The sequence below is a fragment of the Phascolarctos cinereus genome, unplaced genomic scaffold, assembly GCF_003287225.1.
Source record: "Phascolarctos cinereus isolate Bilbo 61053 unplaced genomic scaffold, phaCin_HiC Scaffold_1;HRSCAF=81, whole genome shotgun sequence".
Lineage (NCBI taxonomy): Eukaryota > Metazoa > Chordata > Mammalia > Diprotodontia > Phascolarctidae > Phascolarctos > Phascolarctos cinereus.
The window spans coordinates 129,849,637-129,876,250 of record NW_027555514.1 but is presented as its reverse complement, the minus strand read 5'-3'; the positions used below and the strand labels follow the sequence as shown (position 1 = coordinate 129,876,250).

The 26,614-nt window shown below is 37.7% G+C and overlaps 1 protein-coding gene across 1 annotated transcript in view; it reads left to right on the top strand.

Moving 5' to 3' along the window:
• The first annotated feature begins 533 nt into the window (after positions 1 to 533).
• Positions 534 to 26,614, top strand: part of MET (MET proto-oncogene, receptor tyrosine kinase) — a 151,835-nt gene continuing 125,754 nt past the window's right edge. The window contains exon 1 of the mRNA XM_020979317.2: positions 534 to 1,401. The gene's annotated coding sequence lies outside the window, so the exon portion shown is untranslated. The remainder of the gene's footprint in view (positions 1,402 to 26,614) is intronic.

The window sequence follows — 26,614 nt, the reverse complement described above, 5'->3', positions numbered from 1 at the left end:
CATCCTGGGTTTTTTTGCTGAGAAGGCAAGCAAAAGAAATTGGAGTCTCCTCTCGGTTAAGCACTTATGTTGTTCTTCTTTCTTGAAATCAGAGTTATTACAGTGGGGGCTAAGAGTTGCATAATATAACCGTTGCAACAACTCGGCTATCCACCACCCCCAGGACAATAAATTCCTTGTTTCTGTAGTGCCCAAATCTTTCCCTACCCCCATCCCCTCCCCTAGGTCAGTGTTGGACTGCTAATGGAACAGTTGGAAAAAACTAGAGAGATAAGCATTGTTTGGCTTATTACTAGGGCAGTATGTGTGTGTGTGTGTAAAAGAGAGAGACAGAGAGGGAGAAAGACTGACAGGGAGAGACAGGAAGAATGACAGACAGACAGAGGGAGAGACAGAGGGAGAGACAGAGAGGCAGAGACAGACAGGCAGAGAAACGGAAAGAAATAGAGACACAGCGACACTGAGGCGAAGACAGAGACAGAGAAGGGGTGGGGAGGAGAGGAGGAGAGAGTGAGGGAGAGAGCAAGAGAGGGAGAGAGGGAGAGAGGGAGAGATCTTCTGTCCGCAATCTCAACAAGCATACCAGGAGGGGGAGACTCAACCTTGCCTATTACCAGCTGTGCTAACTCCAAGCCGATCGAGGTGGGTAAGGGAGAAAAAGGAGGAGGAAACAGAGAGAGAGAAAAACAGAGGAGGAAAGAGAACGAGGGAGCGAGAGAACTCCTTTACCTACAAAGTTTCGCTTTTCCTCGAAGGTTACTGGAAAAGAGGAAAAGAGATCGCCCAAAGAAGCCAGGAGCTGAGCAGGGTCTGGACAGCACTAGTGCCCAGCTCTGCAGCGCTCTGGGCCCCAAAGGAGAGAAAAGTAAAAGGGGCACGTGCAAGAGGAGTGTTGGACAGTGCACCTCCCCGCCCCTCTCGAACACGAACACACACACACACACACACACACACACACACACACACACACACACACACAGAGGCGCACACTAGCGCACGCGGAACCCGATGCCGGGGTGAGTCACGGGCAGGTCAGGACCGCATGTGGAAAGGGGCGGAGGGAGCCCTCGCACCAGCGATTTGCCTTCGGGAGCTTCCACAGTGCAACGGACACCAGGCACCTAGGAGGGGAGGAGCGCTTGCTGGCTCGCTCTGTGCCAAGGCTGCCAGGTGACCCGGGAGGGCCGCTCACCTCCTCTCCCACCGCACCCCCCTCCCCTCCGCACCGCCCCGAGCGCCTTTGTGTCCAGATGCAGTGGAGACCAGCTTGACTGAGGAATCCAGATGCGGGACGACAGCTGAACAGCTGCGAAAGCAGAGGGGGGAGGGGACGGGGCGAACGCCTGCGGGTGGTCTTTTACCCCCTGAGCTGCTTCTCTGTGCGGACGCTGGCACCTCCAGGTAAAGACTTGAACCTCTCTTCCGAAATACACCCCCGCCCAGCGCCTTCTCTTTGTTTGTGAGACAGGAGTGTTGGGTGAATTGGGCAAGGAGAAGGATCGCTAGAGGAGGGTGGAGGGGAAGGGAGAAGAGTTCTTCGTTGTCAAAAGCTAAAGTTATATTGTCAGAATGAAGGTGAAAGCAAAAACTGTTCTTTTACCATTCGGGTGGGGGGGGGGGGATGATGACACCCTGGACGATTCGCTGAATAACTCAGGACTAGATCTTGTACCTAGGGGTGGGGAGAGAGGCCGTGAAGAGAATGTGTGTGTGTGTGTGTGTGTGTGTGTGAGAGAGAGAGAGAGAGAGAGAGAGAGAGAGAGAGAGAGAGAGAGAGAGAGAGAGAGAGAGTGTGTGTGTGTGTGTGTACACCACGGCTATAGATAAGTTTCAGTTGGTGATCTGACTCAGCCTTTACAAAGGGATGCAGTCACTATGACCCCAGGCGATGCTGGGAATATCTGGGCAAAACTGACTCCTTCCTTATATCAAAACTATGATTTGATATTCTTTGAAAGGGCAGGTGCATGTGTACACCTTTCTGTGTGGGTCTTAATTGTCCATTTCTTTACAGCAAACCACATTTGTGTCGATTAGTAATTCCTCAGTCTCCAGTCATACCTTAGGTCATTCATTGCTTAGAATACGGAAAAGAGAAATTGCTTATAGCTAGCATTCAGGCAACTGTTGCTGGTATTGGTAGAAAGATGGTTACTGTTCCAATAATTGACAGGTACTTTGTGCATTTTATAAATGAAAGTAATTCCACTGAGCATTTCTACAGCACAGAAATCTATATCGAGGCTGGGTTTCATGCACCATACCTTTTAGGTTTAAAAAAATCCACTTACTAATTTGGCAGTTGGAAACTGTTTCCATGCTCATGCAGGAAGAGTTATGCTGGTGTATTTTACCTTTTTTTTCCCCACAGTTTTATGTTTGAAGGAGCACTCTGGCAAAATGAAATACTGTCAACTCTCTTAGGCAAAATAATCAGGATCCATTAATTGCCGAGATATGATGGGCATTGAATATGATGTGATAGTAAAAACTGACATTGCAAAGAATATATTGAACTCTAGATTACTCTCTCCCCGTTTTAAGAAATGATCACATTTTAAACATTGCATTGAAGGCTTACTTTTTAGTTTCTATCATCCAGACACATGCATATTGCCATGCAAATGGATTCAATAAAACATTATTTTCCTTTACAGCAAAACTGTTATGGCTGACTAATGAATTTTTTTAGGCAGAGTGATTATCTAAAAATGATGCATGTCATGTTTTTCTGTGCTACTGGAACATGAATTGTGCTCTTATGTAAACAGTGTAAGTGGTGCCTGGATTATTTACAGATATATAGCCTTCCTCTTTTTATCTCAAAGCTTATAGAATTTTATCCAAGCACAGAAACTTCCATATTCAGATCTAGTAGAGAACTGAAGAACATTTGTATTCATATTCTGTATTTTTATTCTTAATTAATTTGCAGTGTTTTTATGTTATGCTTTTTAAATTGTGGGATGACAATTCAAGATCCTTTATAGCATTCATTAGAACTTCTCACAGTACCCAAAATGTGTCTATTCTTTTATAAAATGTACAGGTGCATAAGATAATATTCTGTTCAAACTTTAAAATGCAACAGATTTGTTGTTAACCTAAATTTCTTTTACTTCTGACAGTTGGAGTCTGCCGCATGTAGCTTACATTCCATAGAAAACCTACCTTTTGTAGGACTTGCTTTGTTCCTTTAAGCAACATCATAAGGGTACATCTGTTATTAGATGTACATGCTTCAGCAAACATTGGTAGGTTTATCTGAGTGATCAAAAGGGTCCAAATCAAGTAGACCAAGTTGGAATAAATGTTCATAGCTAATATTCACAGGACTATTTATTCCCCAAAAGAAAAGGTGCTACTTTGCTAAAGCATAAAATTGGAAGGGGAAAGAATTGAAAGGGGCTATTCTGTTATTTTTTATACCTATCATTTCTTCTATTATTTTTATTGATATATAATCCTATATCTCCTTTTTACTTAAGAAAGCCTAGAATCAGAAAGCTATGGGAAATTATTCCATTAGTTACAAGTGAGATCCATTTTAAAATGGCAATTTTTTTGGTAGAAAAACTAAATATTATACTCAAATCAATGTTATTTTCTCCAATCTCATTTTTTTCTTTCAAAGTAAAACTGAATAACTCAGAAGGAGCGGTTCCTTTAAGAAGGAGAATATTTGCTTGAGGGTGGCCTTTGCAGCCTGACTGAAACCTAGTAGTAGTCACAGAACTTGAAAAGAGTAAGCTTTATTTAATATTGTTTATTCTAGCTTCATTCTTTTTATTTAGCACTATTTACTTATCACTCATCTCTCTATACATCTTCATCTCAGACCCTCTGGTTTGTCAGAGATTCTGCCAAGTCCAACAGTCTCATTTTTTCTTCCAGTTTCTGCTCTGTTGACCTCAGGTTTGGAGGACACTGCCTGTCCCTTCGTTCATCAAAACTAGCTACCCTTTTCCAGAATCTTCTCCAGATTTTTTTTCTTTTTCAGCACTGCCTTCATGTGACAGAGTACATTTTCATACCCGCTTTTTCTAGGTTTCCAGTTGTTTCCTTTATAAAGGGGAAGAAGGTAAATCTAGGAATCCCCAGGCCAAGGAACTTTGTACCTTAGTGACTTAGCCACCTTTTCAGTGGCTTTCTCTGTGACAGGGCAGAGTGTCATCAGCTGGTTTAGGAAGGTAATAATAGCAGCAAATGAATAATAATGGTTACTGTTAACTAATGTCATGTTAGTCAGGAATGTTTTGACTTGGACTTTCTTCTCTAGTTAACCCCAATTTGTGGTAGAGTGGACTGCATGCATCTGAATCCCTAGCCAGTCACACTCTTGCATAGTTTTATTTAGCAAACATTTGTTGAGCACAGCGTGTGCCAGATAGCATGCTAGACCAGCAGGGGGAGGGGATCTAAAAGATAAGGTTCTTATCCTTAGTGATCTTTTCATCTAGCGATAATGGTAAATAACAGATTGTAGGATTCAAATTCCAATTCTACAAATATGTAATATTAAATACTAATGCAGTGATAGCCACTAAAGGTGATAGAAAGTGTAGATAAGACAGACACAATACCTGCCCTCATGGGGCTTACAGACCAGTAGGAGGATATGACCTGGCTAGTAAAAGGATATGACACATACTCAAATAACTGTAATATAAAAATAGAATGGCTTCATTTTACAAATTGTAAAATGAAAAGAATCTTGTCTATGAATGCTTGGTGTAGGTAAGCATTTAGAATAATACTAAATGCAAAAAAAAAGAGGGATGGGATATTTTTAAATGTAAATAAATCATTTAACACATAAAAAAATAGGGACTGGACTTATGATTTCACTGATATAGGGAGTTCCTACATGAGGGAAAACTCTCTATCAGAACAAGTTGGTACCTTTTCTGCAATTTATAGGCTTAGAGCACTGCCCAGAGAACTAAGACATTAAGTGACTTATGCAGGGTCAAACATCTAGTATGGCTCAGAGGTGGAATTTGAACCCAGAAGTTCTTGGTTTTGAGACCAGCATTCTCTCTACTATGACATTACTGCCAAATATAGAGACGTAATAGAGATGGGTACTTGACCTGTGATTTCACTGATGTACGGAATTCACAATACCTAATACAGTGTAATAGATGTGGAACTATCAAGAAAGGAAGTAAACAAGCCTTTAATAAAGTACCTACTATGTGCTAATCACTTTATAAATATTATCTCGTTTGTATTTCACAACAACCCTGGAAAGTATTTTTATCCCCATTTTACAGTTGAGGAAACTAAGGCAGAAAAGTTAAGTACCTTGCTCAGAGTCATACACCTGTTAAGTGTCTAAGGCAGGATTAGAACTCAGGTCTTCCTGACTCCAGGCCCAGTGCTCTATCTACCTAGCTGTCTCAGATACTTACTTCCTCTGGAAGGAATGCCAGAGGTCATTTAGTCCAACCCATTCTTCTTATAGATAAGGAAACTGAAACCCAGAGAGAGGTTGCTCAGGGGCACACAAGTAATAAGTGACACACAGACATAGAACCCATACCTTCTGATTCCTAGTACAATCAGCTATTTACTATATCCTGCTGCTAGCAACTATATATTTTGGAATGTTTGACCTCCCCCTCATCTGAAGTAGCCTAAGTGAACTGTGTGAACCACGTCACTTGAATTATGTTGTCCTCTGCTGCGCTGTAGTATACTGGGACTGGTTTTTGGTTTGGTTTGGTTTGGTTTGGTTTTTTGTCCATGTCTCAGTTCCCCTACTGGAAACTCCATGAGGGCAGAGACTGACATTTTTCTTCATATATTCCTTAGCACCTTGCACATAGTAGGCACTCACTAAATATTTGTTTAATTGAATAGGACCATGATGAACTAGGAAACTTAATTTAAAAAAAAACTCAGAGATAGGTCAGAATATGCTGTATACCTTTCTAATCGATCAATAAACAATCAATTAAATGAGATAATTTTGTAAAGCTCTCAGCACAGTGCATAGCACATAGTAGGAGCTTAATAAATGCTTGTTTCCTTTCCTGCACCCCTCCATGTCTAAAAATAAGGCAGGTGATTCAAATGATTTCCTTGTGAAAGATCCTAGATTATCACTTGGAAGTAAAAAACTATCTAAGGGGAAGCTAGGTAGCAAAGTGGATAGAGCTCTGGCCTTGGAGTCAGAAGGATCTATGTTCAAATGCAGTCTCAGACACATGACACTTACTAGCTGTGTGACCCTGGGCAAGTCACTTAACCTCAATTGCCTCACCAAAAAAAAAAAAACCACCAAAAACTGATCTACACATCAGTACTTTTCAGTATAGTTTCACGCTATTTCACCTTTAAATTTTAACTTTTGGGGGGGGGGGGTTAGGCAATTGAGGTTAAGTGACTTGCCCAGGGTCACACAGCTAGTAGGCATCATGCATCTGCAGTCACATTTGAACTCAGGCCTATCCTGACTCCAAGGTGGGAGCTCTATCTCTCGCGCCACCTCACTGCCCCTAATTTTAACATTCTTAACCTCACTATAGTTGCTATTCTTGGCAGCTAGATGATGCAGTGGATAGTGCTGGCCTGCAGTCTAGAAGACCTGAGTTCAATTCCAGTCTCACTTACTAGCAATATGACCCTGGATAAGTCACCTAACCTCTGTCTACCTCTTTTTCCTCAATTGTAAAATGGAGATAAAAATAGTGCCTACTTCTTAAATTGCTGGGTGGATCAAATGACATAATATTTGTAAAGTACTTAGCACATAGTAGGCTTGTTCCCTTTTCTTCCCCCACCCCCTTCTTCAGCATTTCAATGGATCTACAATCTCCTTAATGAGAATAATTCCTCCCCAGGTTTAATCCATCCCTACCTTCTTATCCTGTGCAACTCTTGGTCCATGTCCTCACATGAATATTCCAAAAATGATCCACCCAGTGCTCTGGAGACATGGCACTAGATTTTTTTTTTAATTTGGTGCTATTCTGAAGGCTAAAGTTTGTGCAAAGGAAGATGTTTCACAAGTTGTATAACTGATAAAAAGGCATTTTTATAACAAGAACTACAACTTAGCCATAAGCTCATGTGATGGTGAACTGCTGACCCCTGGAGTCAGGAAAACCTGGATGCTTGCCCACTTCTTGCACATAACTTTTCTTAGCGTCCCCAGGCAACTATCTAAGACTAAATTGCAGAACAGTAACTGATCTGCATTGACTGAGGGAATTTTCTCAGTGGATGTTTCCTACATTGATGAAATCATGAGTCCAGAAAAATATTGAAAAGGATCATAAGATTAGGACTAGAAGTCATCTAGGGAACCTCCCTCGTTTTGCAGAAGAGGAAACTGATGCTCAGAGAGGTTAAGTGACTTGCCCCAGGTCAGCCACACAGCTACTAAGTGGTAAGGAGAAGGAAAAGCAGAACACAGGTCTTCTGATCTCAGCTCAATATGTTTTCTTCTGTATCATACTATCTCTCACAGAGCATCAATAAAGGTGATAAGTTTTGGCCTTTTCTATTTGGAGATAGATTTAGATCTGTGGACTAGCTAATAATGAAAGGCTGAAAAGGGCATATCCACTTCTCTCACATCCACTATCTATAGCACAGCTGGCCAGAAGACAGTTTTGTATGTGGACGGCTTTCTGCTCCCATTATCAATTTAGGAGCCATGAGTAATTTTGTACTCTATCACTGTATCAGAGACCCAGAACTCAGATATTTCTTTAGTTGTGTTTTACAGTTTAGTTAATACATCCCAGTTGGGACTGGTTACAATAAAAGTGTTCAGTAAAACCTGGCTATAATTGGTTTTTGAGGGGCTAAATAAAGAGAGCATTTTTATAAGCAGCAAAATGTTTAATTGGAAGAAAATCATATGTATTGGATTTGCAGCAGAGCTGAAAAATGAGAAAACATTGTGATCCAACAAAATATATTTTTATAATAATACATAATCAGGAATGTGTCATTTGTCACCAGTGACTGTGAAAACTGCACAAAAACATGGATTGTGGAAGCTTCTGGGTTTTTTTTTACTTCGTTTACTGCAACAATATGACTATTTGCTATAAAGTAGGTAATTTATGTATGTATATTATATATGTTAATATGTGTGTGCATCTTAGTGCTCATGTCACTAAAGAGACTAGAGAAAGTATCCCTTGGAAAATCATGTTTCAACTGGTATATACTGTTGTCCATTCTCACTCTCTGCCCCTTGGCACATTGTATAGTCAGAGCACTACAGATTAGATGGGAGTCGGGGTTTTCTATGGTTTAGGAAGGAGATCAAGATTCCTGTCACCCTTTAGTCCCATATCGAAAGTCAGGATTGTAGGAGTGGGATAGGCTTGCTTTTGCCTGAGGCACACTCACTCTCAGCTTTTGGGTTGTCAAAGAAGTCAACAAATATCCTCTGGCTACATTTCCAAAGACCCCAAACCACTGGAGCCGCTATTCCATTCTCAAAATGTTTAGTCTCTTTGTAACCCAAAGAGAAATCCCAGCCAAGTGAGATTTGGTTGAGACACTTACAGCCTTATCATTAATATTTTCCTTTCTTATAAATCAGGCAGCTTATTGTACTGATCATATCTAAAGGGAATGCTGATAGAGCCATTGTACCACTGTCTACCATATTAACCATTTTATTTTCTCTTTTTTTATCTGTTGCTTCCGTTTCTTAAAAACAACAACAATGACAACAAACTACTGCCTCTCTTTTTCCTCTTACTTTCTTCTACTCTTTTTCCTCCACTTTCCCCCTTTCTTTTCTGTCTAGACAAGTTAGTAGGGCCCTGAGGTGATTGCTTAACCAAATAGCATATAGGGCTAAAGTACTTGCTGTCCTTCCTATGATGTGTTCTAATCGGTCTGTAACAGTGTTTTAGCTTAATCATTTAAAAACAATCATAGGCTCATTGAAGTTTAAAAAAAAAAAGAAAAGAAAAGAAAAGTTATTCTGTAGTATTTCACTCCTGGGAGACATTTTCTTGAGTACTCAAATATATAAAGCTCATGTTCCTCATGTCAAGTTCAAATTCCCTGTATTTCTCTTCATATGTAACCTATGTATCTTTTTCTCAAATTGAAGCAATTATTTAAAGTATCAGAAGTGTCTAATTCTGTTACATGTTTATGTCTAGATTTTTATATTCCAAGTTCTCATAATTTGGGGTGAATCTTCCTTTTTTGTAACATTTCCCTAGCTTTAAAAAGCTCTCTGAAATCCTCCCAAGTAGTTATTCTTGTCTGAAATTCAAGACTTCCATTGCCTTGCTAGTTTCAAGTATCTTTAAATAAGTCAAATCAGTGTGGCAATCTATTTTCCAAGGCATAAAAAGCACACAGGTTGTGTGCTAACTTGCTTCCTTTAGTCTTAAAAAATCTTCAAAATGCCCAGGCTAGCTTGCCTTCAGGAAGACCATTGTGTTGGAGAGGAAGATTATGTACTGTATTTCTTCCTACCATTTTAAATGCAAATAAATAATGTATCATGAAGCACTGTGAATATTAACATCGGTGGCCTCTTCCTGTTTTGAAAATGAACTTACTCCCTCTGATAATCAATGTTTAAGATAGCACCCAGGATCCAAGGTCAAAACTAAAAGTAGGTGATTGAGAAAAAGAGGACTTTTTAGTCATTAAAAAAAAAAGACTTTATGGAATGGTTTCTTAATTTCGAAGTAATTTGTTTTTAGAGAATTAATAGTACATTAAAAGATTGGGGACTTTTTGAAAAGTATGACTTTTCACCAGTCAGAGAAAGAGGAAGGTAAACTGGTTTGTTTTGCAGCAGATAGGTTGCACCCTTCTGTTCTTAATCAGAAGGGAAAGGGAAACCCAGCCAAGCTTTGGGTCCATAAGACAACTCAATCTATCTTTAAAAACATGTTTTGGCTTTGCTGGGCCCCAACATGTGTTTTGGCCAGCACTTTAGCTCTTCAATTTTAAACCTAGGGGTCTTTTAAGGGAAATTTAATCCATGTGTTTCTGATACACTTAAACTTAAATCATTACCCATAAACTCTATGTCTCTCTAAACACTCTGATGTCCAAGAAATCTTTGAAACCATTTAAGGATCTTTTTTTTTGTTTCTGAAAATGAGAATTTACTTATTGCCTGGGTTCTGTAAACAGGATTACCCAAAAGTTTGAATTGTGTCGGAAATCATGCAACTAAATGATTATCAGATAGGTTCTTTCCTTGGCAGAATAGATTTTCCTCTGAGTGCTAATGAGTTTTTCTGATGTGACAGGAAAAATCTAAGTATTTTTAAAGGCTTTGTTTCTCAATGGCATTCAATTATAATCATTTCTCCTCTTCCCAACCCCCCATTTATTTTGTGCCAGGGAAATATTTTTATACAACACTGAGTTTTGCTGTGGCTTGGCGTGTTGTTTTTATATATACATATATATATATATATATATACATATACATATATATATATATATATAATGTGTGTGTATGTGTGTGTGTGTGTGTATATATATATACATGTATGTGTGTGTGTGTGTGTGTATATATATACGTGTGTCTGTGTGTGTGTGTGTGTATGGACATAGGTCTTATATGGCAATGGTTTTTAAAACCATTGCCATATAAGACCTATGTCCATATATTTGTCAATCTACTTTTCCAAAGTGCTTCCTGTTAATGTCAGTAGCATAAAGGTTCATCTGCCATGTCTTGGCATTCATTCTCTGAATCAATGACCTGATTTGACAAATTTCAAAAAATAGAACATATAACTTAATGCATGACATTTATAGAAATTCATTCTTTGCCGTGTAGCTACTTTCTGACAAAAAGCAGTACTAAGAATAGTAAGGGATTTCAAAAGCAATTTGACTAAATCTGCAAATGTTACCATTTGCTTTCCAAAAATTCATTTACCTCCTCTTCCTTCCTCATCATCACTCCTGCCTTCATCCTACCACTACAATTCACCCTTCCCCAACACTTTAACATTCTGACTGATGGAAAACTAGGAACCAGAAAAGTATAGGTCGTATGAGTTGGGATCTTTAACAAGTTCTAACAGGCTTAGAAGTCAGGATATAATTGTAAACTGCTATAATGCACAGGGTTTTTGTGCTCTACAATAATAGTGGTCTTGCTTTTTAGCTCTAAATTACATGATGACACATCTTTGAACTCTATTGTGTGAAGAAAAACACCTTCTTACTGAAGCTAGATTTCCTGTTTGTGCATGCGTCTTTTCTGGTAACTGAACTTCCCATATGAATACTGCATAAAAATATAAGGAGAGTTAAAAAGGACATGAGTAGTTTATTTCTCAAAGTCAACAAAGTCCTTTTTTCTTAATGAAATAAAGTTGCATTTAAATGAAGCAATGATGACATATGGGGAGTAACACTTGTTGATGCCATACTAAATCTGGGGTTCCCAGTTTCCACACTGATTTTGATGTCAGACAACCTTGCACATTCAAAACTGTGTTCTATTGTTGCCAAATACGTTACTCTTCAGGGGGAAGGAAAAGCTTCTGTATTATCGTTGGCTAAAAATAGGCATTCTCTATATTTAAATGCTCAAAATGAATATTCTTTAGTACATATCTTTACCAAAGCATTTATCCAACATTTGATTATACATACTACATTAGGTATTTACATATCTAATTTTAGTTACTAGTTTGAAATTTTTTGCTGAACTTATGTTAGCTACCTTAATAAGCACATACATGTTTGTATTTTCTGTTTGTTTGGGGCTTTTTTGTTTTGGTTTGGTTTTTTGGAGGCAATCAGAGTTAAATGACTTGCCCAGGATTACAAAGCTAGTAAATGTCTGAGACTACATTTGAACTCAGGTCCTCCTAACTTCAGGGCCAGTGTTCTATCTGCTGTGCTACCTTCCTGCCCCAATGTGTGTATTTTCACTAAATATCTACATAAGAACTAAAAAGCATTTCAATGAAATTAAGAGGTCTTACAGCTTGGCAAATGGAAAATCACCTTTCTCTTTAAAAGGCAAAATTGGAAAAATCTCATAAAAGTTAAATAATTATTTTATGATCGTCGTTCTCGCCACAACAGCAAAAGGTGTTTTAATAACTCATATACCTACCTCTTTAAGGTTTGCACATAGCTTTCCTCACAACAACCCTGTGAGTTAGGTAGTAGAAGTATTATTATACTTATTTTTACAGCTGGGGAAACTGTACTCATGGTCATACAGCTAGAATTAAAATTGCAGATAACAGAAACAGCAGTGGAAGCCTAAGGAGATTGCAGCATACTACCAATGACAACTTGTATAAGAGACAGACTAATAGATGTCATCCAAGAAATGTATGATGAGAAAAGGAGGCAGGCTGGTCAAATGCTACATTTGTACTCAATTAATATTAAAAGATTTAGAGAAGGGCCTTCAGCACAATTGCTATATCCTCTGTATAGGATTTATGAGAAGGCAAAGACAAGACCCAAGCAGGATAAAAAGGTGTGGATGGATTAGGAGGCACATCAGTATAGAGTGTATTCATGTCAACCAGGTAACCCATCAATAGCAATCCCGATCTCCCTGTGCCTCATTCCTCTCCAGTCCTGTTCTGTATCTTCATCATGATCTCTCGTAATTTGATTGCTCCGAATTCTTCCAGCACATCAGCCTTGCTCGGGCTGCACTTCCCTATCCTGCTCTTGAACCTTTATTTAACCAATTCGATTTTACTTCATCATCTGCTGACAAATCCCTTGCTTCCTTGTCCTGTCTACTAACTATGCCTTGCCAAATGCCATCCCTGGATTATTCCCACGATCTCCCTTCACAGCTTTTACTCACAATGCTACTGAACAGTATTGCAGATACAACCTTGCCGAATGGAACCACTACAAATCTCTATTATCTAATCTTAGTTGGGTACTCACTGCCATAAGGCAATACTTTTACACTTCCATGAATGATTCTATGTTGAATTCCCCACAGTGGTTGTTCCAAACCTTACCTTCTCTCCCCAACCTCCCGCACCATTCCTTGCAGTTTCTCTTTTAGTCAAGGACCTCAACTCCTACTTTACTGAGGTAATAGAGGTCACTTGCCTTGAGCTCCCTACTATATTTCTCAAAGCTCCTTAATAGTATCCCTGTTTCTCTGCTTCTTCACTCCAATATGTGATAAAAGACAATCCTTCTCCTCAACAAGTCCAGTCCCTTTATTTGTGCCCTTAGTACCATCCCTTCTCTCCTCTCAGCAGATTTGCCCCCACAATCATCTCCCTCTAATCTTTAATCTCTCCTTATTTACTATCTCCTTTCTCATTGACCACAAACATGTCCATGTCCATCCTTAGAGTTCCTTCATTTGACTCTACCATCCCCTGAAACTCTCATCTAACATCTCTCCTCCCTTTCACAGCTCAATGTACTGTCTGTGCTTTTTCTAAGCTATTCACACTCACTGCCTCCACTTCCTCACCTCTTACTTTTCCAACCTTTATCTTCTGATTGCATCACTCAATCTAAATTTCTCTTTCCAAATTTACTAATGGCCAAATCCAATGACTTTTTTCATAGTCATATCCTTCTTGGCCTCCCTGCAGTACTTGATGAGATTATTGAACATCTTTTCCTACGGAATATTCAATCCTCTCTAGGTTTTCATGATACTCTCTCCACTTCTCCTCTTATCTCTCTGGCTACTCCTCAGTATTCTTTGCAACAACATCATCACGTACCACCCCCTAAATTAGGTGTACATCTAGTATCTCTCTTGGATCCTCTTCTTTCTTTCTTACCTTTCTCTCCCTCCCTTTCACCAGTTATCAGTTACCATAAGCTCAGTTATCATATCTGTGTATATAGTCCCCATATCTATATAAACAGCATGGCTAGGCATGGTGATGCCCTACTGTAATCACTGCTACTAGAGAGGATCATGCTATCAAATCTATTGAGCTCAGGAGTTCTAAGCTTAAATCAGCAAAGGCAACCATGCAACCACACTAAGTTTGGTGTTAATATGGTGAGCCCCCAAGAATGTCAGACCACTAAGTACCTAAGAAGGGGTGAACCAGCCCAGGTTGCAAATAGAGCAGATAAAATTTCCATACTGACCAGGGTGGGACTGGGCCCATCGGTTGCCCCTGTACTTTCAACCTGAATTAGGTAGGAAAACTCAGACTTTAGCACGTGTGCACATGCATGTGCGTACACACACATATATACACTATTAAAAATGAAATTTAAAAAAAAACATTCCTAGAATCCCTCCTGAACTCTGGTTCTGCATCAGACATTTCCCAATGGATGTACCACACAAATCTCAAAATTAACATGTCCAAAACAAAATTAATTGTCTTTCTCTAAAAATAAACCACAAACACTTCTCTTTCTAATTTCTCAATTTCTTTTGAGATATCATCATCCTTCCGTAAACCAGGTTCAGAATTCAAACTTATCACCAACTTTTCACTCTGTCTTACCTCTTCTCTCCTGTCGATTGTCAAGTCTTGTGAATTCTATCTCTAAAACATTTTTTTCTCATTTATTCCTTTCTTTCAAATTGCTTACTTGGTATATATTTTGTTTTCAATTTTCTGTGTACATGTTATTCTCTCCAAATAGGATGTAAGCTCGTTGATGATAGGACCCATTTTATTTTGTCTTTGTATCTCAAGCAGCTAATTATGTGCCTGGCACATATTGGACACTTACTAAATGACTATTGAATTGTGAATTATATATATGAGATGTAATATAGTATTACTGGAAAGACCATTAGATTTGGTGTCAGAGGATCTGGGTTCAAATCTCAATCACCTTGGACAAATCACTTAACTTCTCTATCACTAAGTTTCCCATTCTGTAAAATGAGAGGATTGGACTTGACCTCTTAAGTTCCCTTCTAGCCTCAATATTGGCATGTACATAAAGGAAAGTGAAGTATAAATATGATTATTTGATTAATTTAAGCAATGCAGACAAATGGAATCATGAAGGTCCCAGGTGGACCCTTTGGCCTGAAAGATGGGATTGAGCTTTTTGGTATTTGTATGGGTGTCAAAGGTGGAAATTAAAATAAGTTATATTTAATGAAATGCAAAACCAAAGTATAAGTATAAAACTTATAGCTGAGTAGAAATCAAATATTATAGACTTCACCCAGGTTTCATTTCGGTAATGCCAAAATTAAAACTCTTTTAAATTTCACTTTTAATTAGTTTATTTGGAACTAATCTTCCAACAGCTAACAAATATATATATTTGTATGTGTATATGTATATATTTACATATATATATTTCTGTAGGTCACATCAGAAAAGTGCTGATAAAACCTCTATTAAAGACAATGAAAGGTGACAGCACTTGAAACCATCTTATAAGTTGATGAATTACCTCATGAATATTATTCAAACTTTTAAATGAATTACTGGGCTTGCTATTCAATACTCAAGTTCCCTTATAACTCCTAAAGAAGGAGCTTTTATTTTCCCTATTCCATAATTATTATATATATTTCACTTCTTTGGCAACTCAAGACTACAGATTTTCTCAAAACTCAGAAAATGGCATCTGTTTACATATGTTTTATTTTTCTAAAGTCAGTCCCCACAGATGTCCATAAAGTGTCTAAAATTACACCGTGTAAAGATTTTAGAAAAAATATATACGATATATGCAATTTAAAATAAAGCTAAATGATAAAATGCCAGTGTTATTCCTGCTGTGGAGGCCAACAGAAATAACAAATGTGAAGATTATGATGAGTAATTTTAGGGTTTATCATTGCTTAAGCCTTTTGATGATGATTAACCTTGCTGCCTATTTAGATATTCTCCTTGGGCAGTGTACACAAAGGCAAGTGTTATATCAGAGTGAATTTTATTATTGTTTGTATCCCTTGTTTCAACTTACATAGTCTCCTTGACAGCAAATAGGCTGATCTGAACCAATAAAAATAAAAAGGAATAACTGAATTTTTTTTTAAAAGATAAACTTTGTTTTTTCACTGAATTGACCAGTTGTATAGACATAGGTCTTATCTTGGCTGTATCCAACCTTTTGAGCTAATAAGGTTTAAAAAGTTCAGAGTGCTTACTGAATTCTATCTATTTTCCATGTACATATATAAATTTATATACATCTATACATATGTGCTAAATATGTGTATATACCTGTATACATGCATGTGTATGCACATATATGTATAAATATATTATTTACATATACAAATATATACGTGTGTATATTATATATGTATGTATAAAATCATCATGGCATAGTGGATAAAAAGGTGTCCTCACAAACAAGGAGAACTGGGTTCAAGTCTACTCAGATGCATACTATGTTACCCTGGGCAAGTCAATTAACCTCTGGTTGCTCTAGGCAATTCCCTGAGACTATGCATTGCAGAGATAGTGCCAACATGCATTAGTAGAGGCAGTTTCCACATCTGGTGGTTTCCTACACCAATGAAATGGTCAGTTCAGTCCCTATTCCTTATCCTTTTGATCTGAAACTGTAATGATCCCAATTTCATTTGTGTAGGAAATTTCCCAGTGCATTAACTCCCTCCACTAATTCAGATCAGCAGTTCCTCTATAATTGATAGTCTCAAAGAGTTGTCTGTAGATATTGAAAGATTAACTGATTTACCCATGACCACATAGCTAAGACCTGAGTCCAGTTCTTTCTGATGCCAAGTCCAATCTTCTCTGCCATATTAGATATTATAGTTATTTTTCTATCATGTTTATGCTCAGTACATATGTTCATCCATGAAAAGTTCTATTTAATCCTTTACTCACTGAAGGCATAGTAATTTAGGAATTTTATATACATATATATGTGTGTATGTGTGTGTACATACACACATACATATGTACATACACATTATATATGTATCACTTTTCTCCAAAAATTCTTAAAACCATATTATTTTCACCGAAGAAATCTGAATTCAAGAAGTAAATGTGTTCATAATTAGCTACCCTTTCCTCTCAAAGTATTATAACTGTTTTAAGTGATGTTATAGGAATATATATATATATATGCATATGTAATTTATTATCAAATTTATTTAACAGTTAAACAGTAAATCAAATTCACTCCAGAGAAAAAGATTGTTTGCTGACTTTGAAGACATATTGATTTCAAAGAAAGATGGATAAGCTGATACTAAAACTCAGAAAGAACTGTCTTACTAAAGAAAATATTTTTATGGGTAATTATTCTCTTAATGTGGGCACTTGGTACCCGCAATGCCTAGGGACAACTCCAATTTTTGTCTGGTTTTCCTTGACTACATCTTGTACTTGGGACAATTTCTATTTTAGGGATGTATAGGGGGAAGTCAGGTTTCTGTATGCCATGAGGGTGATCACTCATGGGAAAAGAAAGAAGAACAGTTTCCCCAGCATGGCATCATACTCTGTTTTATAGATGTGGAAGGATTTTTTTAACTCAGGAGAATATGTGATTCATCAGTTAATAATGTGCCAGCTTCCTCCTATTGTACCTCCTTTAAGTGGTTCAAAACTAAGCCTGTATAATTCAGTTGTGCTCAATTCTAAACATTTATGTTTGAATAAACTGAAAGCAGTTGTTGCAGTTATCTTATCTTACAAATATAGAATGGGAATATTCAAATTTGAATTGTAGATATATGCAAAAACATGTTAATTAGGATGTCCTCAAGTAAAGAGGGGGTACTCTTGTTCTTATGTGCAAAATTAGTATTCAAGAAAATTGCATGCATTGGGCTAAGATATAAGGAAGACATTTTGCTCCTACGGTATTTATAGCTTTTTAGTACTTTCTTAACAGTGGCAGTCAGCCTTTATAATTTCCAACATAACAGAAGATTTCTCTTTGAACTACAGGTTATTAATAGAGCTAAAAGATTATTAATCAAATCACCCACAATTCAATGTGTTTTCCGAACAGGATTTCCATGATATCTAGAATGATTTTTTTAAAGTGCTCACTAGATACTGTTGCCTAGAAATGGTTATGTTTTTCAATCATTCTTAAGAGGACAATGATATTTGTTGTGAACGATGTGTGAGTTGTGGAAGACTAGTTTAAGAATATTGGAGCCTATTCTTCAGGTCACCTTTGCCCTCTTCATCTCACTGTTTAGCAATGACCTGTATCGCATACTACAGCTAAACAATGCAAGATTGGGATTTTTCTCATGTCAGAAGTTTGGCCTCCTTTAGATTTTCAAGTATATAGGAAGAGAGGAGAGATGTTCTGGGCAATAAAGGATGTAAGAGTCAGAAGAGGACTGTATTGATTTCTCTCAAAGAAACATTTGTATAAAAACTCAGAAACCTAATTTAGAGTTGCCCATGGAGACCTACTGACTGATCATATTAAATAAAACACACACGCTAATTAGGTATGTGTCAATTTTAACTTATTTGGTTCTTTAGTGAGTCTTCTACATTTAAGTGTCTTCAATAACTTTATTTGTATAATAAAAGATCCCAATTAATTTAAGAACACCCTTTCTTTGTCAGACTCTTCTTGATTCAATAAAAAGCTGCCATGTATAATAAATCTTTTTCCAGCAGTTATGTATATTTTTCCCTTGCTTTTTAGAACAAAGAAAATTTCTTACCATAATTCCTATGTGAATAAATTGAGTCTCCTCATAATATTTGAAACTACCTAAAGGGACCACACTACTAACACTGGTGATTACTTTAAGGATATTCTCTAATAAAGAAGTATGTTATAAATACACAGCCATGGACTCAAGATAGCAGCATGAATTTCTTTCCAACTCACATATGTAACAGAATCCTTAAAAAAAGAAGAACTCTGGGCTTCTGGGCCTATGAACTGTGAACAGGTTTTACCCTAGTCTCTCCGATTTGCTCTCTTTTATGGAATCATGTTTGTAAATAAGCTATTGTTCCCTTTATTTTTTTGCTCCATTTGCTGACACATGCTCAGTAGGGGGAAGGTACTTATTTTGGTTTTGTTGAGAGGTCAACCAGATTAGATGTGGTAGGTAGTAGTTCCTTATTTGTTTTTCTTCCCTACTAAGGAAAGCTGGAGAGAGGGCTATTGTACTGGAGAACAACATAAGAGGGATGTGGAGAACCTGGAGAGGTTTCAAAGGAAAACCACAAGATTAGGAAAGATATAGAAAATACAAACTATGAGGAAGCTTTAAAAAAAAAAAGTGATATGTAATCAGGAATAAAAAGAGCTGAGGTGTCACTTAACGATCCTCAAGTTTTTAAAGGGTTATTATGCAGAGATGGTGACTAGGTCTTTATTCTTGCCAAAGTAAAGGGGCTTATTTTAAATTAGCCACAAAGAAGAATTTTCTAACAGAGATTTTAAATATTTATTGGTGTAGATGCACAGGTAAGGTTGGTAGACTGTCTTCTGGAAAGATTAACAGCAGAATTGACTCTCAGATGTTTAAGATGGTTTGAGCATAGGCAGCCTGAAAGGTTGAATGAGCCAAATGAACTTTCAAAGCTCTAAATCTATGATTCTATTTTCATGAATCCAACATAATTCCTTTTATTTTATAAAACTGGCTTCTGGCCACCTTAAAGCTAATTTTTATTCCTTGTATTTTCTTAAAAGAATCAAAGACTCAAAGTTAGAAGGGGCTTCAAAATCTATCCAGCCCAACCCAAAACTGAACAACCAACCTACCCCCAGAGGGGAAGGTGGGGCACAAGAGGGGAAGCAGAGCTAACGTAATCCTTATTTTACCTGGTAGACCTTCAAATACTTGAAGACAGCTATGATATCTCCCCTAAATCTTCTCTTCCCTAGGATAAATGTCCCCCAGCTTCTTCAAAAATTCTATCATGACTACCCTCAATTGAACATGTCAGCTTATCAATGAAATTCCTCAAATATGGCACCAAGAACTGTATAACATACTCCAGATCCAGTCTGACTGGGATAGAGAATTGTGGTATATAAAGGCTAGATGACCACTTGTCACATGTATTGTACAGGGATCATAGAATCAAAGATTCAGAGTTCAAAGGGATCTTAGAAGCCATTGAGTCTCAAGTTCTCATTTTACAGATAAGGAAACTGATACACCAAGAGGTTACAAGCACACAGGGACTAAATGTCAAAGGCAGGATTTGAATCCAGGTTTTCTTGACTCCAAGTCCAGTGTCATATCTACTATACCACATTGCCTCTGTCTAGTACTGGACAAAATGCTTCACTTAATGTAACCTAAGTTTACATTTGCTTTTTTGGCCTCCATAATATAGTGTTGACTCAGATCAAGCTTGCAATCCACTAAACTCCTCAACTCTTTTTAAAATGAGCCTATTTACCCATGCTTTCCCTATCTAGTACTTGTCAAATTAAGTTTTTGAACCCAGATGTAAAGTTTAACACTTATCCTTATTAAATCTGATTCTAGCTGTTTAAGATCCTTTGAGGTCCCAACTTTCCCATCCATTATATTTACTATCCCTATCAACTTTGCCATCAATGCAATTATCAAATTTCTGGGATGATCCACTAAGAACTCTCCTTCTAAGGTAACACTGAAACATTATGAAGTACTCTTTGGATCCAGTCATTCATGTAGTTCAGAACACACACACACACACACACACACACACACACACACCAGAGTCTAGTCAACCTATCAAAAAAAAAATAAAGAGAAATGCAGTTACTCTGTTCTTGATGAAACCATGATGGTTCTTTGTGATCACTGCTTTCCTTTTCTACATATTCAATAACTATCCCTAGAATTTTGCCAAGAATCAAAGTCAAGTTTATTGGCCTACAGTATGCCAACTTCAACTTCTTCTCTTTATGGAAAATAGAATATTTGTCCTTTTACAATCCCACAATACTGCTCCTGCTCTCTTTGCTCTTTCACAATGACTCAACAGTCATAACTGCTAACTCTTTCAATACCCTGCAATGTAATTTTTCTGGTGACTTGAGGATTTAGCTCAATAGTGTCAAGCCATTCAATGACATTATCTATGTTCTATTGTATTTCTATTGATTTTGTTAAGTATTTCCCAGTTACATTTTAATTTGGTTTGAGCCATACTTGGTTGCAGGCTGTCATTGTAAACCCTGGACCATGTGTTTGACAGCTCTCATCTAATTCACCAATGGCAACTAGTTACTCTTTTATTATATTCCTATTTATCTTGAGGATCAAGTCTCTATAGGCCATTTTTGTTCTGTCCTTTATAATCTAAAGATCATCCTCCTTGTCAAAGAACACAGATGCAAAATAAAAATGGAGCAGGCTCTGTCTTCTGTCTCCATCTAGTCCACCCTAAGCCACAATCCTATTCTCCTTCTGTCCCCAATATAACTTTAAAACAACACTTTTTGTTATGTTTCAATGTCCTCACCAGTCTCAACAAATTCTGACCTTTAGCACTTCTGATCCTATTTTTACAGGACACATTTTTTCATTTCTCCTCTATTGCATTGCCTTGCTTCCATCTTCTCAATATGTCTTTTAAAAAATTAAGTTGATTAGTGAATTCCCTCTGCATTCACTTCAGGCTCTTTGGATACTTCTCTTTTGCCTCCCTAGTGGAATTATTTCATATTTTCAGAATTTCATTCTCGAGAGTTTCCTATTATTCTACAGAATTTTAGCTCATAGGATCCTTTCTCTTTGGAATCTGCCCTCCTCAAATCTAAGGTGTTTGTCAGGCTATTTCCTGATTTCTTCTCTTTTTCCATCTCAGATTCCAAGATGGAGTAGTACCACCTCTTTCCCATGTTTTCCCCATCATTTCTACCCCAGCAACCATTTCCTCTTTGTTGGTGAGAATTCTATTCAGAAGTTTCTCTCCTTGGTTCTCTCTCACTGGGTGATTTCATCAGCTCCCATCAGTTCAGCTATTAACTCTATGCAAATGATTACCTGATCTACACATCCAAACCTAATCTCTCTCCTAAACTGCAATTCTACATCACTAACAGCTTCCTGCAAATTTTGTACTGGATGTCCTAAAGAAATCTCAAGGTCATTTATCTTTCCCTCAAAACCCCCTCCTCTTCTAAGCTTCCTTATTATTGTTGAGGGCTTCACAGTCCTTTCAGTCTCCCAGGTTCACAGCTTCAGCATCATTATCAACTTCTCTCTCTCAACACACACATCCAGTCAGTTGCCAAATCTTGTAATTTCTTTTTCATGCGTTGCATACGTATCCTGTTCTCTCTACTCACTCAATGAGTCTCCCTATTCAATCAACGCCAAAGGTTTCTTAATACCTCTACAATCAAATGTAAACTCCTCTGTTTGGCACTAAAAGATCTTCACAATCTGGCTTCTTCCTATCTTTCCAGATTCCTCAAACATTATTCCCATCCAGGCATTAGGGTTCTATGGTTCAGCCATACTGATCTACCTGGGTTCCTCACATGCAATCTCCTGTCTCTTTGCATTTGCTTGAGCTGTCCACAATGTCTGAGATTAATGGAACATGTCTAGCTAATATAATCAGACCATACGGAAAGTCAGTTAATAGAAACAGTTATACTGTGCACCAGGAGTTCAAAATAGTATACCAAGGTATCATTGAGAAGATAGCATACCAGGAAGCATCTTGCCAATGAGATTATTTCCACTCTAAACTGGAAAGAAATAAAGGAATGCTTTATGACTGATTCAGTTTCACTTGATATGTGTGCAACATTTTAAGAGAATGAATTAGTCTGCTTGAATCATCCTTATACATTCCAGGCCATTTAAATTCAGAGTCAGTTAAATAGCTTTTTGCTACAAATAAAAGACAAAATGAGAGGGTCTGCTTAATATCTGGAATCTAGATCACAGGGTCAAGAATATATCAAGACAGAAATTTATAAAAAGTAAAAGTATTCTTTTTAGTAGCCACATGCACAACTATAAAAACCACACCCAGATCCCTTAGCTGCCAACTTTGATCTGTGAGAAATCAAAAGCAATGTGCCAAATAAATTAGATTTGGAGAAGGGGGCAGGGAATTGTAATTGTAGGAAAAACAAGACTCAAAATCCTTCCCTGAGATTAGGGTTGAATTTTATAAACAAAGATAAGTATAACATGCCAAATATCATGTGTACCAAAGCATGACTGATTATACCTATTCAATTTAATCAATATTTATAAAATATCTTCAGGGTGGTTGACCCAATCCTTGGCAGTCCTATAAAGTTTCATTCTTTTTGAAAGATATAGAGCATTTCCTGTAGCTAGTATAGAAAGCCCAGTCTGAGTAACACTCAAGAAATGTTCCATACCTTTGGTAATTCATTTTATCCTTAATTAATTGGAATGCTCAGGAGAAAGGGGTGCTCTGGTTCAGAGAACTTTCTTGCCATATGAGGACTAAATGCAGAAAATCCTTTTTAAAAGAATGAAAAACCCTTGACATTTAAAATTTTACTAAATTCACTACTTTATTTTCCTGCCTTAGTAAATAAAATGAGATTTTTAAAAGCAATGGAGAAGTACGTGGTGGGTGACAGCAGGCTGTAACACGTAACCAGGAAGGAACTTCAAAGAACTGACATAAAGAATTTCACAAGGAAATGTATGAGCAAAATAGAAGCACTACTCAGGTGGAAAGAGTAAGGATAGGAAGGAAGGAAGGAAGGAAGGAAGGAAGGAAGGAAGGAAGGAAGGAAGGAAGGAAGGAAGGAAGGAAGGAAGGAAGGAAGGAAGGAAGGAAGGGAGAGAGGGAGGAAGGAAGGGAGAGAGAGGGAGGAAGGAAGGGAGGGAGAGTTGGTTTTTAAGTATCTGCTCTGTGCTAGGCACTGTATTAAAAGTGCTGAAGATATTATCCATTTGATCCTCACAACAAACCTGGAAGGCAGGTGTTATTGTTACCCCTTTTATAGTTGAGAAAGCTAAGGCAGACAGAGGTGATTTACCCAGGGTAACACAGATACTAAGTATCAGAAGCCAAGTTTGAACTTTCCAGCTTCGGATACAGTGCTCTATCCACTGCACTACTGGTATCCTTTCAATATCAGAAAGAACACACACACACACACACACACACACACACACACACACACACGTATGCACATACACATACATATATGTATATGCCTATACATATGTGTGTGCATGTATGAAGGCGTTCCAGCATGTTGAATGAATTCTTTATGTTTAAATTACAGGAGGCCAAAGACAAGAGCCTCCCAGAATGAGCAGGCATGGATGGATTCAGCTCATAAAGAGGCCTGATTTGAACTCAGGAAAACTCATCCTTCTGACTCTAGGTCTGGCACTCTATCCACTGTGCCACCTAGCTGCCCCTAGGTTTATATGTATATATGTGCATATATATATATATATATATATATATATATAATGTGTGTGTGAACATACACATGCATATACATGGACATAAATATGTATGTGTGTATATAATATTCATATATGTGTATATACATACATATAAACCTACACACACATATACAAGCTAATTTGAGAAAAGGGAGGGATCACTAACAACTGAGATATCAGAAAATGCCTCCCGTAGGAAGGAACACCTAAGTTGAGCCTTACTGGAAGTTAATGATTCCAAGAGGCCAAGTTAAGTAGGGAGTACATCCAGACTGGGAGGGAATCTGTGCAAGGGCAAGATAAGGGAGACTGAGTGTAGAGTTCAGCTAACAGGCAGTAGGCAGCTCTGGATGGAACATAGAATGCATGAAGAAGAGTAAAACAAAATGACTCTGGAAGAAAATGAAAATTAAATACAGTGGTGGAAAGAACCTTTCATTTGGGTAGTGCCTTGCAGTCTTCAAAATGCTTTCTTTTTTGTCACTCTAAATTTTATTGATGCGTTCTGTTTTTGTTTTTGTTTTTTTACAATCCATACATTTACAGATTACTCCCACTTTGTGAGAGGTCTTTTGTAACAAAGTAAAGGGGTTAAGTAAAACAGTGACCTCACCTGAAAGTGCGTGCAACATTCCCATCTGTAGCAACTCTTGACCTCTCTATTTTTTTTTAAATAACAGAAATCTAATTTTTTACAAAAGTTCTTCTATACGCATTATCTCATTTTCTCACTAGACTACATTATGTGAAGTCAGGACCTGTACCATTATCTCCACTTAACTACTGGATAAGCTGCAAATCAGAGAAACTTTTGACTTGCCCAACACCATCTAGTTAATAAATGGCAAAACCAAATCTGTAACTCAAATGAAATGAGATGATATTTGTAAAGTGCCTGGAACATAGTGGGTATTTACTAAATGCTTGTTCCCTTTCCCCCTTCTGAACTCAGTGCTTTTTACAGCCCATCACACTGTCTCTCCTAATTTTCCACCTTTCCTTTCTCACACCTACTGAACCTGCTTTGAGCCCCATCCTTAGCTCTAGGCTCCCAATCCATCAGCCCTTTTCTGGCTTCATTTACACCCCTCCCTAACCTGGACACTATGGCTAGGTGTTTTTGATTCTTTCCAGGCAAGAGCCCTAGGATCCTTGCCACTTTGTCCACTATGTTCCACTCCAGTGCTTGCTTTCTGCATTCGCTCCTGGAGGATTGCCAGGCCTTGACAAAGTCATAAAACTGTGCCAGCTAACTCCACTACAAATTCATGCTAATTTCAATTATTTAGTGCACAGGATAATGCATAGAACTCTGGGCTTGAAGTTAGGAGACCTGGGGTCCAGTCACACATCACACACTTACTATGGGATGAAGAATAAATTACTTAATCTCTCAAAGGCTTAGTTTTCTTATCTGTAAAATGGAGTAATTGATAGTAATGATAGTATTTTGATGGTACGATTGTTGTTGTTGTTGTTGTTTAATTGTTTCAATCATGTCAGACTCTCCATGAGCCCCTTTGGGGTTTTCTTGGCAGAAATGCTGGAATGGTTTGCCATTTTCTTCTCCAGTTCATTTTACAGATGAAGAAATTGAGGCAAACAAGGGTAAGTGACTTACTCAGGGTCACTTAGCCAGTAAGTGTCTGAGGCCAGATTTGAATTCAGCAAGAAGAGTCTTCCTATCTCCAGTTCCAGCACTCTATCTACTGCACTGGCTTCGGAAGTATAATAGTAAATTATGTAAAACTTAATAAAGTAGAAATGATAGTAATTACATTATTTCTTTTACAGAGGGGTTCTCTTAACCTGGGGCTCAGTCATTTTTAAAATATGTATTTTTGATAACCGTATTTCAGTATAATTGCTTTTCTTCATAACCCTGTGTACTTCATTTTATACACCTAAAAGAGAAGAGGTCTCGTGGCATTACCAGACTGCCAAATGGATCCATGATAAGAAAAAAGTTTAAAAACCCGTGGTGAGGAAATGTGAATTATAATCATCATTGTACATCTCTAGCTGACTCCCTTTCAAATTTCCCACAGCAGCTAGTCCTCTTTGTTCAAGTGTTCACAATCTTCAAGTGCCCAAACAGCACCCTCACCCGCTTCTTTATTCTCAGCAGGTGACTTTGCTTCCTTCTTTGTTAAAGGATCAAGTTCATTCGTTGTATGTTTCCTCTACTCTTGCCCTCACTGCTTCAAATTTCTTTCTTCTCTTGCAGTCTGTTCTTTCTCTCTAGTCACTGAGGTGGAGAAGCGCAAGCTCCTCTCTTTGGATAACATTTCCATTAATTCAATTAAATTCAAAAGGTATATCTGAGAC